Source organism: Channa argus, chromosome 12, assembly GCF_033026475.1.
Source record: "Channa argus isolate prfri chromosome 12, Channa argus male v1.0, whole genome shotgun sequence".
Lineage (NCBI taxonomy): Eukaryota > Metazoa > Chordata > Actinopteri > Anabantiformes > Channidae > Channa > Channa argus.
This window is the reverse complement of record NC_090208.1, coordinates 9,883,108-9,899,554: the sequence shown is the minus strand read 5'-3', so window position 1 is coordinate 9,899,554 and position 16,447 is coordinate 9,883,108. Positions and strand designations below refer to the sequence as shown.

General features: G+C 46.3%; 1 protein-coding gene and 17 non-coding genes across 18 annotated transcripts in view; 1 reads left to right on the top strand and 17 right to left on the bottom strand.

Moving 5' to 3' along the window:
* Positions 1-16,447, top strand: part of LOC137136866 (GRB2-associated-binding protein 1-like) — a 240,163-nt gene that overhangs the window by 123,755 nt on the left and 99,961 nt on the right. The gene's annotated exons all lie outside the window — the stretch shown is intronic.
* Positions 164-237, bottom strand: trnan-guu (transfer RNA asparagine (anticodon GUU)). Its single transcript has one exon. It is a non-coding gene; the product is annotated as a tRNA-Asn (tRNA).
* Positions 2,425-2,498, bottom strand: trnan-guu (transfer RNA asparagine (anticodon GUU)). Its single transcript has one exon. It is a non-coding gene; the product is annotated as a tRNA-Asn (tRNA).
* On the bottom strand, positions 3,104-3,177 carry trnan-guu (transfer RNA asparagine (anticodon GUU)). The gene has a single exon. It is a non-coding gene; the product is annotated as a tRNA-Asn (tRNA).
* Positions 3,824-3,897, bottom strand: trnan-guu (transfer RNA asparagine (anticodon GUU)). Its single transcript has one exon. It is a non-coding gene; the product is annotated as a tRNA-Asn (tRNA).
* trnan-guu (transfer RNA asparagine (anticodon GUU)) lies at positions 5,527-5,600 on the bottom strand. Its single transcript has one exon. It is a non-coding gene; the product is annotated as a tRNA-Asn (tRNA).
* Positions 6,257-6,330, bottom strand: trnan-guu (transfer RNA asparagine (anticodon GUU)). The gene has a single exon. It is a non-coding gene; the product is annotated as a tRNA-Asn (tRNA).
* trnan-guu (transfer RNA asparagine (anticodon GUU)) lies at positions 6,864-6,937 on the bottom strand. Its single transcript has one exon. It is a non-coding gene; the product is annotated as a tRNA-Asn (tRNA).
* trnan-guu (transfer RNA asparagine (anticodon GUU)) lies at positions 9,234-9,307 on the bottom strand. Its single transcript has one exon. It is a non-coding gene; the product is annotated as a tRNA-Asn (tRNA).
* On the bottom strand, positions 10,141-10,214 carry trnan-guu (transfer RNA asparagine (anticodon GUU)). Its single transcript has one exon. It is a non-coding gene; the product is annotated as a tRNA-Asn (tRNA).
* trnan-guu (transfer RNA asparagine (anticodon GUU)) lies at positions 11,263-11,336 on the bottom strand. The gene has a single exon. It is a non-coding gene; the product is annotated as a tRNA-Asn (tRNA).
* Positions 11,440-11,513, bottom strand: trnan-guu (transfer RNA asparagine (anticodon GUU)). The gene has a single exon. It is a non-coding gene; the product is annotated as a tRNA-Asn (tRNA).
* Positions 11,908-11,981, bottom strand: trnan-guu (transfer RNA asparagine (anticodon GUU)). Its single transcript has one exon. It is a non-coding gene; the product is annotated as a tRNA-Asn (tRNA).
* trnan-guu (transfer RNA asparagine (anticodon GUU)) lies at positions 12,587-12,660 on the bottom strand. The gene has a single exon. It is a non-coding gene; the product is annotated as a tRNA-Asn (tRNA).
* On the bottom strand, positions 13,692-13,765 carry trnan-guu (transfer RNA asparagine (anticodon GUU)). Its single transcript has one exon. It is a non-coding gene; the product is annotated as a tRNA-Asn (tRNA).
* trnan-guu (transfer RNA asparagine (anticodon GUU)) lies at positions 14,814-14,887 on the bottom strand. Its single transcript has one exon. It is a non-coding gene; the product is annotated as a tRNA-Asn (tRNA).
* trnan-guu (transfer RNA asparagine (anticodon GUU)) lies at positions 15,594-15,667 on the bottom strand. Its single transcript has one exon. It is a non-coding gene; the product is annotated as a tRNA-Asn (tRNA).
* Positions 16,362-16,435, bottom strand: trnan-guu (transfer RNA asparagine (anticodon GUU)). Its single transcript has one exon. It is a non-coding gene; the product is annotated as a tRNA-Asn (tRNA).

Sequence of the window (16,447 nt, the reverse complement as noted above, 5' to 3'; positions counted from 1 at the left end):
TCCCTGGGTGGGCTTGAACCACCAACCTTTCGGTTAACAGCCGACTGCACCACAGAGACAGCTGTATTGGTAGTTGTAGGGGGCGTGGCTACAAGTGTATAACTCAAACCCCCTATAAAATAAAACTACTTGTAGGATAACTAGGGTTACCTTGAAGCCACCACGTCCCTGGGTGGGCTTGAACCACCAACCTTTCGGTTAACAGCCGAACGCGCTAACCGATTGCGCCACAGAGACATCTGTATTGCTAGTTTTAGGGGGCGTGGCTACAAGTGTATAATTCCAACAATTACAAAATAAAACAATGTCAAGCATAGCTAGGGTTTGTATGTAAAGTGTTACATTCCAACCCCTACAAAATAAAATAATGTCAAGCATAGCTAGGGTTACGTTTAAGCCACCACATCCCTGGGCGGGCTTTAACCACCAACCTTGCACCATAGAGACAGGTTTAGGGGGCGTGGCTACAATTGTATGATTCCAACCCCTACAAAATAAAACAATGTAAAGGATAGCTAGAGTTACCTTGAAGCCACCACGTCCCTGGGTGGGCTTGAAACACCAACCTTTCGGTTAACAGCCAACTGCACCACAGAGACAGCTGTATTGGTAGTTGTAGGGGGCGTGGCTACAAGTGTATAACTTAAACTCCCTATAAAATAAAACTACGCAGATTGCTAGATTTTGGGGGCGTGGCTAAAAGTGTTTAATTCCAACCCCTACAAAATAAAAAAATATCAAGGACAGCTAGAGTTACCTTGAAGCCAGCACGTCCCTGGGTGGGCTTGAACCACCAACCTTTCGGTTAACAAGGTTAACGCCACAGAGACGTCTGTATTGCTAATTTAAGGGGGCATGGCCAACCTTGCACCATAGAGACAGTTTTAGGCGGCATGGCTACAAGTGTATAATTCCAACTCCTACAAAATAAAGCAATATCAAGGATAGCTAGAGTTACCTTGAAGCCACCACGTTCCTGGGTGGGCTTGAACCACCAACCTTTCGGTTAACAGCCTACTGCACCTCCGAGACAGCTGTATTGGTAGTTGTAGGGGGCGTGGCTACAAGTGTATAACTCAAACCCTCTACAAAATAAAACAATATCAAGGATAGCTAGAGTTACCTTGAAGCCATCACGTCCCTGGGTGGGCTTGAACCACCAATCTTTCGGTTGACAGCCGACTGCACGACAGAGACAGCTGTATTGGTAGTTGTAGGGGGCGTGGCTACAAGTGTATAACTCAAACCCCCTATAAAATAAAACTACTTCTAGGATAACTAGTAATACCTTGCAGCCACCACGCGCCTGGGTGGGCTTGAACCACCAACCTTTCGTTTATTCCAACCCTTACAAAATAAAACAATATCAAGGATAGCTAGAGTTACCTTGAAGCCAGCACTTCCCTGGGTGGGCTTTAACCACCAACCTTTCGGTTAACAGCCGAACGCGCTACCCGATTGCGCAACAGAGACGTCTGTATTGCTAGTTTAAGGGGGCATGGCCAACCTTTCACCATAGAGACAGTTTTAGGCGGCATGGCTACAAGTGTATAATTCCAACCCCTACAAAATAAAGCAATATCAAGGATAGCTAGAGTTACCTTGAAGCCACCACGTTCCTGGGTGGGCTTGAACCACCAACCTTTCGGTTAACAGCCTACTGGACCTCCGAGACAGCTGTATTGGTAGTTGTAGGGGGCGTGGCTACAAGTGTATAACTCAAACCCTCTATAAAATAAAACTACTTCTAGTATAACTAGGGTTACATTGAAGCCAACACGTCCCTGGGTGCGCTTGAACCACCAACCTTTCGGTTAACAGCCGAACGCGCTAACCTATTGCTCCACAGAGACATCTGTATTGCTAGTTTTAGGGGGCGTGGCTACAAGTGTATAAATCTAACCTGTTCAAAATAAAACTACTTCTAAAATAATTATGGTTATCTTGAAGACACTACGTCCCTGGGTGGGCTTGAACCACCAACCTTTCAGTTAACAGCCGAACGCTCTAACCGATTGCGCCACAGAGACATCTGTATTGCTAGGTTTAGGGGGCGTGGCTAAAAGTGTATGATTCCAACCCCTACAAAATAAAATAATGTCAAGCATAGCTAGGGTTACGTTTAAGCCACCACATCCCTGGGTGGGCTTTAACCACCAACCTTGCACCATAGAGACAGGTTTAGGGGGCGTGGCTACAATTGTATAATTCCAACCCCTACAAAATAAAACAATATCAAGGATAGCTAGAGTTACCTTGAAGCCATCACGTCCCTGGGTGGGCTTGAAACACCAACCTTTCGGTTAACAGCCAACTGCACCACAGAGACAGCTGTATTGAGAGTTGTAGGGGGCGTGGCTACAAGTGTATAACTCAAACTCCCTATAAAATAAAACTACTTCTAGGATAACCTTGAAGCCACCACGTCCCTGGGTGGGCTTGAACCACCAACCTTTCGGTTAACAGCCTAACGCGCTAACCGATTGCGCCACAGAGACATCTGTGTTGCTAGTTTTAGGGGGCGTGGCTACAAGTGTATAATTCCAACCCCTACAAAATAAAAAAATGTCAAGCATAGCTAGGGTTACCTTGAAACCACCACGTCCCTGGGAGGCCTTGAACCACCAACCTTTCGGTTAACAGCCGAACGCGCTAACCCATTGCGCCACAGAGACGTCTGTATTGCTAGTTTAAGGGGGCATGGCCAACCCCTACAAAATAAAACAATATCAAGGATTGCTAGAGTTACCTTGAAGCCATCACGTCCCTGGGTGGGCTTGAACCACCAACCTTTCGGTTGACAGCCGACTGCACCACAGAGACAGCTGTATTGGTAGTTTAGGGGGCGTGGCTACAAGTGTATAACTCAAACCCCCTATAAAAAAAAACTACTTCTAGGATAACTAGGAATACCTTGCAGCCACCACGCCCCTGGGTGGGCTTGAACCACCAACCTTTCGGTTAACAGCCGAACGCGCTAACCGATTGCTCCACAGAGACATCTGTATTGCTAGTTTTAGGGGGCGTGGCTAAAAGTGTTTAATTCCAACCCCTACAAAATAAAAAAATATCATGGATAGCTAGAGTTACCTTGAAGCCAGCACGTCCCTGGGTGGGCTTGAACCACCAACCTTTCGGTTAACAGCCGAACGCGCTAACCGATTGCTCCACAGAGACATCTGTATTGCTAGTTTTAGGGGGCGTGGCTAAAAGTGTTTAATTCCAACCCCTACAAAATAAAAAAATATCAAGGATAGCTAGAGTTACCTTGAAGCCAGCACGTCCCTGGGTGGGCTTGAACCACCAACCTTTCGGTTAACAAGGTTAACGCCACAGAGACGTCTGTATTGCTAATTTAAGGGGGCATGGCCAACCTTGCACCATAGAGACAGTTTTAGGCGGCATGGCTACAAGTGTATAATTCCAACTCCTACAAAATAAAGCAATATCAAGGATAGCTAGAGTTACCTTGAAGCCACCACGTTCCTGGGTGGGCTTGAACCACCAACCTTTCGGTTAACAGCCTACTGGACCTCCGAGACAGCTGTATTGGTAGTTGTAGGGGGCGTGGCTACAAGTGTATAACTCAAACCCTCTATAAAATAAAACTACTTCTAGTATAACTAGGGTTACATTGAAGCCAACACGTCCCTGGGTGCGCTTGAACCACCAACCTTTCGGTTAACAGCCAAACGCGCTAACCTATTGCTCCACAGAGACATCTGTATTGCTAGTTTTAGGGGGCGTGGCTACAAGTGTATAAATCTAACCTGTTCAAAATAAAACTACTTCTAAAATAATTATGGTTATCTTGAAGACACTACGTCCCTGGGTGGGCTTGAACCACCAACCTTTCGGTTAACAGCCGAACGCTCTAACCGATTGCGCCACAGAGACATCTGTATTGCTAGGTTTAGGGGGCGTGGCTAAAAGTGTATGATTCCAACCCCTACAAAATAAAATAATGTCAAGCATAGCTAGGGTTACGTTTAAGCCACCACATCACTGGGTGGGCTTTAACCACCAACCTTGCACCATAGAGACAGGTTTAGGGGGCGTGGCTACAATTGTATAATTCCAACCCCTACAAAATAAAACAATATCAAGGATAGCTAGAGTTACCTTGAAGCCATCACGTCCCTGGGTGGGCTTGAACCACCAACCTTTCGGTTGACAGCCGACTGCACCACAGAGACAGCTGTATTGGTAGTTTAGGGGGCGTGGCTACAAGTGTATAACTCAAACCCCCTATAAAAAAAAACTACTTCTAGGATAACTAGGAATACCTTGCAGCCACCACACCCCTGGGTGGGCTTGAACCACCAACCTTTCGGTTAACAGCCAAACGCACTAACCAATTGCGCCACAGAGACATCTGTATTGCTAGTTTTAGGGGGCGTGGCTAAAAGTGTATGATTCCAACCCCTACAAAATAAAATAATGTCAAGCATAGCTAGGGTTACGTTTAAGCCACCACATCCCTGGGTGGGCTTTAACCACCAACCTTGCACCATAGACACAGGTTTAGGGGGCGTGGCTACAAGTGTAGAATTCCAACCCCTAAAAAATAAAAAAATGTCAAGCATAGCTGGGGTTGCCTTGAAGTCACCACGTCCCTGGGTGGGCATGAAACACCAACCTTTCGGTTAACAGCCAACTGCACCACAGAGACAGCTGTATTGGTAGTTGTAGGGGGCGTGGCTACAAGTGTATAACTCAAACTCCCTATAAAATAAAACTACTTCTAGGATAACCTTGAAGCCACCACGTCCCTGGGTGGGCTTGAACCACCAACCTTTCGGTTAACAGCCGAACGCGCTAACCTATTGCTCCACAGAGACATCTGTATTGCTAGTTTTAGGGGGCGTGGCTACAAGTGTATAAATCTAACCTGTTCAAAATAAAACTACTTCTAAAATAATTATGGTTATCTTGAAGACACTACGTCCCTGGGTGGGCTTGAACCACCAACCTTTCAGTTAACAGCCGAACGCTCTAACCGATTGCGCCACAGAGACATCTGTATTGCTAGGTTTAGGGGGCGTGGCTAAAAGTGTATGATTCCAACCCCTACAAAATAAAATAATGTCAAGCATAGCTAGGGTTACGTTTAAGCCACCACATCCCTGGGTGGGCTTTAACCACCAACCTTGCACCATAGAGACAGGTTTAGGGGGCGTGGCTACAATTGTATAATTCCAACCCCTACAAAATAAAACAATATCAAGGATAGCTAGAGTTACCTTGAAGCCATCACGTCCCTGGGTGGGCTTTAACCACCAACCTTGCACCATAGACACAGGTTTAGGGGGCGTGGCTAAAAGTGTATGATTCCAACCCCTACAAAATAAAATAATGTCAAGCATAGCTAGGGTTACGTTTAAGCCACCACATCCCTGGGTGGGCTCTGCACCACAGAGACAGCTGTATTGGTAGCTGTAGGGGGCGTGGCTACAAGTGTATAACTCAAACCCCCTATAAAAAAAAACTACTTCTAGGATAACTAGGGATACCTTGCAACCACCACGCCCCTGGGTGGGATTGAACCACCAACCTTTCGGTTAACAGCCGAACGCGCTAACCTATTGCGCCACAGAGACATCTGTATTGCTAGTTTAAGGGGGCGTGGCCAACCTTGCACCATAGAGACAGTTTTAGGCGGCATGGCTACAAGTGTATAATTCCATCCCCTACAAAATAAATCAATGTCAAGCATAGCTAGAGTTACCTTGAAGCCACCACGTCCCTGGGTGGGCTTTAACCACCAACCTTGCACCATAGAGACAGCTTTAGGGGGCGTGGCTACAAGTGTAGAATTCCAACGCCTACAAAGTAAAACAATGTCAAGCGTGGCTACAAGTGTATAAATCTAACCCGTTCAAAATAAAACTACTTCTAAAATAACTAGAGTTATCTTGAAGCCACCACGTCCCTGGGTGGGCTTGAACCACCAACCTTTCGGTTAACAGCCTACTGCACCTCCGAGACAGTTGTATTGGTAGTTGTAGGGGGCGTGGCTACAAGTGTATAAATCTAACTTGTTCAAAATAAAACTACTTCTAAAATAACTAGGGTTATCTTGAAGCCACTACGTCCCTGGGTGGGCTTGAACCACCAACCTTTCGGTTAACAGCCGACTGCACCACAGAGACAGCTGTATTGGTAGTTGTAGGGGGCGTGGCTACAAGTGTATAACTCAAACCCCCTATAAAATAAAACTACTTGTAGGATAACTAGGGTTACCTTGAAGCCACCACGTCCCTGGGTGGGCTTGAACCACCAACCTTTCGGTTAACAGCCGAACGCACTAACCGATTGCGCCACAGAGACATCTGTATTGCTAGTTTTAGGGGGCGTGGCTACAAGTGTATAATTCCAACAATTACAAAATAAAACAATGTCAAGCATAGCTAGGGTTTGTATGTAAAGTGTTACATTCCAACCCCTACAAAATAAAATAATGTCAAGCATAGCTAGGGTTACGTTTAAGCCACCACATCCCTGGGCGGGCTTTAACCACCAACCTTGCACCATAGAGACAGGTTTAGGGGGCGTGGCTACAATTGTATGATTCCAACCCCTACAAAATAAAACAATGTAAAGGATAGCTAGAGTTACCTTGAAGCCACCACGTCCCTGGGTGGGCTTGAAACACCAACCTTTCGGTTAACAGCCAACTGCACCACAGAGACAGCTGTATTGGTAGTTGTAGGGGGCGTGGCTACAAGTGTATAACTTAAACTCCCTATAAAATAAAACTACGCAGATTGCTAGATTTTGGGGGCGTGGCTAAAAGTGTTTAATTCCAACCCCTACAAAATAAAAAAATATCAAGGACAGCTAGAGTTACCTTGAAGCCAGCACGTCCCTGGGTGGGCTTGAACCACCAACCTTTCGGTTAACAGCCGAACGCGCTAACCGATTGCTCCACAGAGACATCTGTATTGCTAGTTTTAGGGGGCGTGGCTAAAAGTGTTTAATTCCAACCCCTACAAAATAAAAAAATATCAAGGATAGCTAGAGTTACCTTGAAGCCAGCACGTCCCTGGGTGGGCTTGAACCACCAACCTTTCGGTTAACAAGGTTAACGCCACAGAGACGTCTGTATTGCTAATTTAAGGGGGCATGGCCAATCTTGCACCATAGAGACAGTTTTAGGCGGCATGGCTACAAGTGTATAATTCCAACTCCTACAAAATAAAGCAATATCAAGGATAGCTAGAGTTACCTTGAAGCCACCACGTTCCTGGGTGGGCTTGAACCACCAACCTTTCGGTTAACAGCCTACTGCACCTCCGAGACAGCTGTATTGGTAGTTGTAGGGGGCGTGGCTACAAGTGTATAACTCAAACCCTCTACAAAATAAAACAATATCAAGGATAGCTAGAGTTACCTTGAAGCCATCACGTCCCTGGGTGGGCTTGAACCACCAATCTTTCGGTTGACAGCCGACTGCACGACAGAGACAGCTGTATTGGTAGTTGTAGGGGGCGTGGCTACAAGTGTATAACTCAAACCCCCTATAAAATAAAACTACTTCTAGGATAACTAGTAATACCTTGCAGCCACCACGCGCCTGGGTGGGCTTGAACCACCAACCTTTCGTTTATTCCAACCCTTACAAAATAAAACAATATCAAGGATAGCTAGAGTTACCTTGAAGCCAGCACTTCCCTGGGTGGGCTTTAACCACCAACCTTTCGGTTAACAGCCGAACGCGCTACCCGATTGCGCCACAGAGACGTCTGTATTGCTAGTTTAAGGGGGCATGGCCAACCTTTCACCATAGAGACAGTTTTAGGCGGCATGGCTACAAGTGTATAATTCCAACCCCTACAAAATAAAGCAATATCAAGGATAGCTAGAGTTACCTTGAAGCCACCACGTTCCTGGGTGGGCTTGAACCACCAACCTTTCGGTTAACAGCCTACTGGACCTCCGAGACAGCTGTATTGGTAGTTGTAGGGGGCGTGGCTACAAGTGTATAACTCAAACCCTCTATAAAATAAAACTACTTCTAGTATAACTAGGGTTACATTGAAGCCAACACGTCCCTGGGTGCGCTTGAACCACCAACCTTTCGGTTAACAGCCGAACGCGCTAACCTATTGCTCCACAGAGACATCTGTATTGCTAGTTTTAGGGGGCGTGGCTACAAGTGTATAAATCTAACCTGTTCAAAATAAAACTACTTCTAAAATAATTATGGTTATCTTGAAGACACTACGTCCCTGGGTGGGCTTGAACCACCAACCTTTCGGTTAACAAGGTTAACGCCACAGAGACGTCTGTATTGCTAACTTAAGGAGGCATGGCCAACCTTGCACCATAGAGACAGTTTTAGGCGGCATGGCTACAAGTGTATAATTCCAACCCCTACAAAATAAAGCAATATCAAGGATAGCTAGAGTTACCTTGAAGCCACCACGTTCCTGGGTGGGCTTGAACCACCAACCTTTCGGTTAACAGCCTACTGCACCTCCGAGACAGCTGTATTGGTAGTTGTAGGGGGCGTGGCTACAAGTGTATAACTCAAACCCTCTACAAAATAAAACAATATCAAGGATAGCTAGAGTTACCTTGAAGCCATCACGTCCCTGGGTGGGCTTGAACCACCAATCTTTCGGTTGACAGCCGACTGCACGACAGAGACATCTGTATTGCTAGTTTTAGGGGGCGTGGCTACAAGTATATAAATCTAACCTGTTCAAAATAAAACTACTTCTAAAATAATTATGGTTATCTTGAAGACACTACGTCCCTGGGTGGGCTTGAACCACCAACCTTTCTGTTAACAGCCGAACGCTCTAACCGATTGCGCCACAGAGACATCTGTATTGCTAGGTTTAGGGGACGTGGCTAAAAGTGTATGATTCCAACCCCTACAAAATAAAATAATGTCAAGCATAGCTAGGGTTACGTTTAAGCCACCACATCCCTGGGTGGGCTTTAACCACCAACCTTGCACCATAGACACAGGTTTAGGGGGCGTGGCTAAAAGTGTATGATTCCAACCCCTACAAAATAAAATAATGTCAAGCATAGCTAGGGTTACGTTTAAGCCACCACATCCCTGGGTGGGCTTGAACCACCAACCTTTCGGTTGACAGCCGACTGCACCACAGAGACAGCTGTATTGGTAGCTGTAGGGGGCGTGGCTACAAGTGTATAACTCAAACCCCCTATAAAAAAAAACTACTTCTAGGATAACTAGGGATACCTTGCAACCACCACGCCCCTGGGTGGGATTGAACCACCAACCTTTCGGTTAACAGCCGAACGCGCTAACCTATTGCGCCACAGAGACATCTGTATTGCTAGTTTAAGGGGGCGTGGCCAACCTTGCACCATAGAGACAGTTTTAGGCGGCATGGCTACAAGTGTATAATTCCATCCCCTACAAAATAAATCAATGTCAAGCATAGCTAGAGTTACCTTGAAGCCACCACGTCCCTGGGTGGGCTTTAACCACCAACCTTGCACCATAGAGACAGCTTTAGGGGGCGTGGCTACAAGTGTAGAATTCCAACGCCTACAAAGTAAAACAATGTCAAGCGTGGCTACAAGTGTATAAATCTAACCCGTTCAAAATAAAACTACTTCTAAAATAACTAGAGTTATCTTGAAGCCACCACGTCCCTGGGTGGGCTTGAACCACCAACCTTTCGGTTAACAGCCTACTGCACCTCCGAGACAGTTGTATTGGTAGTTGTAGGGGGCGTGGCTACAAGTGTATAAATCTAACTTGTTCAAAATAAAACTACTTCTAAAATAACTAGGGTTATCTTGAAGCCACTACGTCCCTGGGTGGGCTTGAACCACCAACCTTTCGGTTAACAGCCGACTGCACCACAGAGACAGCTGTATTGGTAGTTGTAGGGGGCGTGGCTACAAGTGTATAACTCAAACCCCCTATAAAATAAAACTACTTGTAGGATAACTAGGGTTACCTTGAAGCCACCACGTCCCTGGGTGGGCTTGAACCACCAACCTTTCGGTTAACAGCCCAACGCGCTAACCTATTGCTCCACAGAGACATCTGTATTGCTAGTTTTAGGGGGCGTGGCTACAAGTGTATAAATCTAACCTGTTCAAAATAAAACTACTTCTAAAATAATTATGGTTATCTTGAAGACACTACGTCCCTGGGTGGGCTTGAACCACCAACCTTTCGGTTAACAGCCGAACGCTCTAACCGATTGCGCCACAGAGACATCTGTATTGCTAGGTTTAGGGGGCGTGGCTAAAAGTGTATGATTCCAACCCGTACAAAATAAAATAATGTCAAGCATAGCTAGGGTTACGTTTAAGCCACCACATCACTGGGTGGGCTTTAACCACCAACCTTGCACCATAGAGACAGGTTTAGGGGGCGTGGCTACAATTGTATAATTCCAACCCCTACAAAATAAAACAATATCAAGGATAGCTAGAGTTACCTTGAAGCCATCACGTCCCTGGGTGGGCTTGAACCACCAACCTTTCGGTTGACAGCCGACTGCACCACAGAGACAGCTGTATTGGTAGTTTAGGGGGCGTGGCTACAAGTGTATAACTCAAACCCCCTATAAAAAAAAAACTACTTCTAGGATAACTAGGAATACCTTGCAGCCACCACACCCCTGGGTGGGCTTGAACCACCAACCTTTCGGTTAACAGCCAAACGCACTAACCAATTGCGCCACAGAGACATCTGTATTGCTAGTTTTAGGGGGCGTGGCTAAAAGTGTATGATTCCAACCCCTACAAAATAAAATAATGTCAAGCATAGCTAGGGTTACGTTTAAGCCACCACATCCCTGGGTGGGCTTTAACCACCAACCTTGCACCATAGACACAGGTTTAGGGGGCGTGGCTACAAGTGTAGAATTCCAACCCCTAAAAAATAAAAAAATGTCAAGCATAGCTGGGGTTGCCTTGAAGTCACCACGTCCCTGGGTGGGCATGAAACACCAACCTTTCGGTTAACAGCCAACTGCACCACAGAGACAGCTGTATTGGTAGTTGTAGGGGGCGTGGCTACAAGTGTATAACTCAAACTCCCTATAAAATAAAACTACTTCTAGGATAACCTTGAAGCCACCACGTCCCTGGGTGGGCTTGAACCACCAACCTTTCGGTTAACAGCCGAACGCGCTAACCTATTGCTCCACAGAGACATCTGTATTGCTAGTTTTAGGGGGCGTGGCTACAAGTGTATAAATCTAACCTGTTCAAAATAAAACTACTTCTAAAATAATTATGGTTATCTTGAAGACACTACGTCCCTGGGTGGGCTTGAACCACCAACCTTTCGGTTAACAGCCAAATGCGCTAACCGATTGCGCCACAGAGACATCTGTTTTGCCAGTTTTAGGCGGTGTGGCTAAAAGTGTATGATTCCAACCCCTACAAAATAAAATAATGTCAAGCATAGCTAGGGTTACGTTTAAGCCACCACGTCCCTGGGTGGGCTTGAACCACCAACCTTTCGGTTAACAGCCAAATGCGCTAACCGATTGCGCCACAGAGACATCTGTTTTGCCAGTTTTAGGGGGTGTGGCTAAAAGTGTATGATTCCAACCCCTACAAAATAAAATAATGTCAAGCATAGCTAGGGTTACGTTTAAGCCACCACATCCCTGGGTGGGCTTTAACCTCCAACCTTGCACCATAGACACAGGTTTAGGGGGCGTGGCTACAAGTGTAGAATTCCAACCCCTAAAAAATAAAAAAATGTCAAGCATAGCTGGGGTTGCCTTGAAGTCACCACGTCCCTGGGTGGGCTTGAAACACCAACCTTTCGGTTAACAGCCAACTGCACCACAGAGACAGCTGTATTGAGAGTTGTAGGGGGCGTGGCTACAAGTGTATAACTCAAACTCCCTATAAAATAAAACTACTTCTAGGATAACCTTGAAGCCACCACGTCCCTGGGTGGGCTTGAACCACCAACCTTTCGGTTAACAGCCGAACGCGCTAACCGATTGCGCCACAGAGACATCTGTGTTGCTAGTTTTAGGGGGCGTGGCTACAAGTGTATAATTCCAACCCCTACAAAATAAAAAAATGTCAAGCATAGCTAGGGTTACCTTGAAACCACCACGTCCCTGGGAGGCCTTGAACCACCAACCTTTCGGTTAACAGCCAAACGCGCTAACCCATTGCGCCACAGAGACGTCTGTATTGCTAGTTTAAGGGGGCATGGCCAACCCCTACAAAATAAAACAATATCAAGGATTGCTAGAGTTACCTTGAAGCCATCACGTCCCTGGGTGGGCTTGAACCACCAACCTTTCGGTTGACAGCCGACTGCACCACAGAGACAGCTGTATTGGTAGTTTAGGGGGCGTGGCTACAAGTGTATAACTCAAACCCCCTATAAAAAAAAACTACTTCTAGGATAACTAGGAATACCTTGCAGCCACCACGCCCCTGGGTGGGCTTGAACCACCAACCTTTCGGTTAACAGCCGAACGCGCTAACCGATTGCTCCACAGAGACATCTGTATTGCTAGTTTTAGGGGGCGTGGCTAAAAGTGTTTAATTCCAACCCCTACAAAATAAAAAAATATCAAGGATAGCTAGAGTTACCTTGAAGCCAGCACGTCCCTGGGTGGGCTTGAACCACCAACCTTTCGGTTAACAGCCGAACGCGCTAACCGATTGCTCCACAGAGACATCTGTATTGCTAGTTTTAGGGGGCGTGGCTAAAAGTGTTTAATTCCAACCCCTACAAAATAAAAAAATATCAAGGATAGCTAGAGTTACCTTGAAGCCAGCACGTCCCTGGGTGGGCTTGAACCACCAACCTTTCGGTTAACAAGGTTAACGCCACAGAGACGTCTGTATTGCTAATTTAAGGGGGCATGGCCAACCTTGCACCATAGAGACAGTTTTAGGCAGCATGGCTACAAGTGTATAATTCCAACTCCTACAAAATAAAGCAATATCAAGGATAGCTAGAGTTACCTTGAAGCCACCACGTTCCTGGGTGGGCTTGAACCACCAACCTTTCGGTTAACAGCCTACTGCACCTCCGAGACAGCTGTATTGGTAGTTGTAGGGGGCGTGGCTACAAGTGTATAACTCAAACCCTCTACAAAATAAAACAATATCAAGGATAGCTAGAGTTACCTTGAAGCCATCACGTCCCTGGGTGGGCTTGAACCACCAATCTTTCGGTTGACAGCCGACTGCACGACAGAGACAGCTGTATTGGTAGTTGTAGGGGGCGTGGCTACAAGTGTATAACTCAAACCCCCTATAAAATAAAACTACTTCTAGGATAACTAGTAATACCTTGCAGCCACCACGCGCCTGGGTGGGCTTGAACCACCAACCTTTCGTTTATTCCAACCCTTACAAAATAAAACAATATCAAGGATAGCTAGAGTTACCTTGAAGCCAGCACTTCCCTGGGTGGGCTTTAACCACCAACCTTGCACCATAGAGACAGGTTTAGGGGGCGTGGCTACAATTGTATAATTCCAACCCCTACAAAATAAAACAATATCAAGGATAGCTAGAGTTACCTTGAAGCCATCACGTCCCTGGGTGGGGTTGAACCACCAACCTTTCGGTTGACAGCCGACTGCACCACAGAGACAGCTGTATTGGTAGTTGTAGGGGGCGTGGCTACAAGTGTATAACTCAAACCCCCTATAAAAAAAACTACTTCTAGGATAACTAGGGATACCTTGCAGCCACCACACCCCTGGGTGGGCTTGAACCACCAACCTTTCGGTTAACAGCCGAACGCGCTAACCGATTGCGCCACAGAGACATCTGTATTGCTAGTTTTAGGGGGCGTGGCTAAAAGTGTATGATTCCAACCCCTACAAAATAAAATAATGTCAAGCATAGCTAGGGTTACGTTTAAGCCACCACATCCCTGGGTGGGCTTTAACCACCAACCTTGCACCATAGACACAGGTTTAGGGGGCGTGGCTACAAGTGTATAATTCCAACCCCTACAAAATAAAACAATGTCAAGCATAGCTGGGGTTGCCTTGAAGTCACCACGTCCCTGGGTGGGCATGAAACACCAACCTTTCGGTTAACAGCCAACTGCACCACAGAGACAGCTGTATTGGTAGTTGTAGGGGGCGTGGCTACAAGTGTATAACTCAAACTCCCTATAAAATAAAACTACTTCTAGGATAACCTTGAAACCACCACGTCCCTGGGTGGGCTTGAAACACCAACCTTTCGGTTAACAGCCAAACGCGCTAACCTATTGCTCCACAGAGACATCTGTATTGCTAGTTTTAGGGGGCGTGGCTACAAGTGTATAAATCTAACCTGTTCAAAATAAAACTACTTCTAAAATAATTATGGTTATCTTGAAGACACTACGTCCCTGGGTGGGCTTGAACCACCAACCTTTCAGTTAACAGCCGAACGCTCTAACCGATTGCGCCACAGAGACATCTGTATTGCTAGGTTTAGGGGGCGTGGCTAAAAGTGTATGATTCCAACCCCTACAAAATAAAATAATGTCAAGCATAGCTAGGGTTACGTTTAAGCCACCACATCCCTGGGTGGGCTTTAACCACCAACCTTGCACCATAGAGACAGGTTTAGGGGGCGTGGCTACAATTGTATAATTCCAACCCCTACAAAATAAAACAATATCAAGGATAGCTAGAGTTACCTTGAAGCCATCACGTCCCTGGGTGGGCTTGAACCACCAACCTTTCGGTTGACAGCCGACTGCACCACAGAGACAGCTGTATTGGTAGTTGTAGGGGGCGTGGCTACAAGTGTATAACTCAAACCCCCTATAAAAAAAAACTACTTCTAGGATAAGTAGGGATACCTTGCAGCCACCACACCCCTGGGTGGGCTTGAACCACCAACCTTTCGGTTAACAGCCGAACGCGCTAACCGATTGCGCCACAGAGACATCTGTATTGCTAGTTTTAGGGGGCGTGGCTAAAAGTGTATGATTCCAACCCCTACAAAATAAAATAATGTCAAGCATAGCTAGGGTTACGTTTAAGCCACCACATCCCTGGGTGGGCTTTAACCACCAACCTTGCACCATAGACACAGGTTTAGGGGGCGTGGCTACAAGTGTATAATTCCAACCCCTACAAAATAAAACAATGTCAAGCATAGCTAGGGTTACCTTGAAGCCACCACGTCCCTGGGTTGGCTTGAACCACCAACCTTTCGGTTAACAGCCAAATGCGCTAACCGATTGCGCCACAGAGACATCTGTTTTGCCAGTTTTAGGGGGTGTGGCTAAAAGTGTATGATTCCAACCCCTACAAAATAAAATAATGTCAAGCATAGCTAGGGTTACGTTTAAGCCACCACATCCCTGGGTGGGCTTTAACCTCCAACCTTGCACCATAGACACAGGTTTAGGGGGCGTGGCTACAAGTGTAGAATTCCAACCCCTAAAAAATAAAAAAATGTCAAGCATAGCTGGGGTTGCCTTGAAGTCACCACGTCCCTGGGTGGGCTTGAAACACCAACCTTTCGGTTAACAGCCAACTGCACCACAGAGACAGCTGTATTGAGAGTTGTAGGGGGCGTGGCTACAAGTGTATAACTCAAACTCCCTATAAAATAAAACTACTTCTAGGATAACCTTGAAGCCACCACGTCCCTGGGTGGGCTTGAACCACCAACCTTTCGGTTAACAGCCGAACGCGCTAACCGATTGCGCCACAGAGACATCTGTATTGCTAGTTTTAGGGGGCGTGGCTACAAGTGTATAATTCCAACCCCTACAAAATAAAAAAATGTCAAGCATAGCTAGGGTTACCTTGAAACCACCACGTCCCTGGGAGGCCTTGAACCTTGAAGCCAGCACTTCCCTGGGTGGGCTTGAACCACCAACCTTTCGGTTAACAGCCGAACGCGCTACCCGATTGCGCCACAGAGACGTCTGTATTGCTAGTTTAAGGGGGCATGGCCAACCTTGCACCATAGAGACAGTTTTAGGCGGCATGGCTACAAGTGTATAATTCCAACCCCTACAAAATAAAGCAATATCAAGGATAGCTAGAGTTACCTTGAAGCCACCACGTTCCTGGGTGGGCTTGAACCACCAACCTTTCGGTTAACAGCCTACTGGACCTCCGAGACAGCTGTATTGTTAGTTGTAGGGGGCGTGGCTACAAGTGTATAACTCAAACCCTCTATAAAATAAAACTACTTCTAGTATAACTAGGGTTACATTGAAGCCAACACGTCCCTGGGTGGGCTTGAACTACCAACCTTTCGGTTAACAGCCGAACGCGCTAACCTATTGCTCCACAGAGACATCTGTATTGCTAGTTTTAGGGGGCGTGGCTACAAGTGTATAAATCTAACCTGTTCAAAATAAAACTACTTCTAAAATAATTATGGTTATCTTGAAGACACTACGTCCCTGGGTGGGCTTGAACCACCAACCTTTCGGTTAACAGCCGAACGCTCTAACCGATTGCGCCACAGAGACATCTGTATTGCT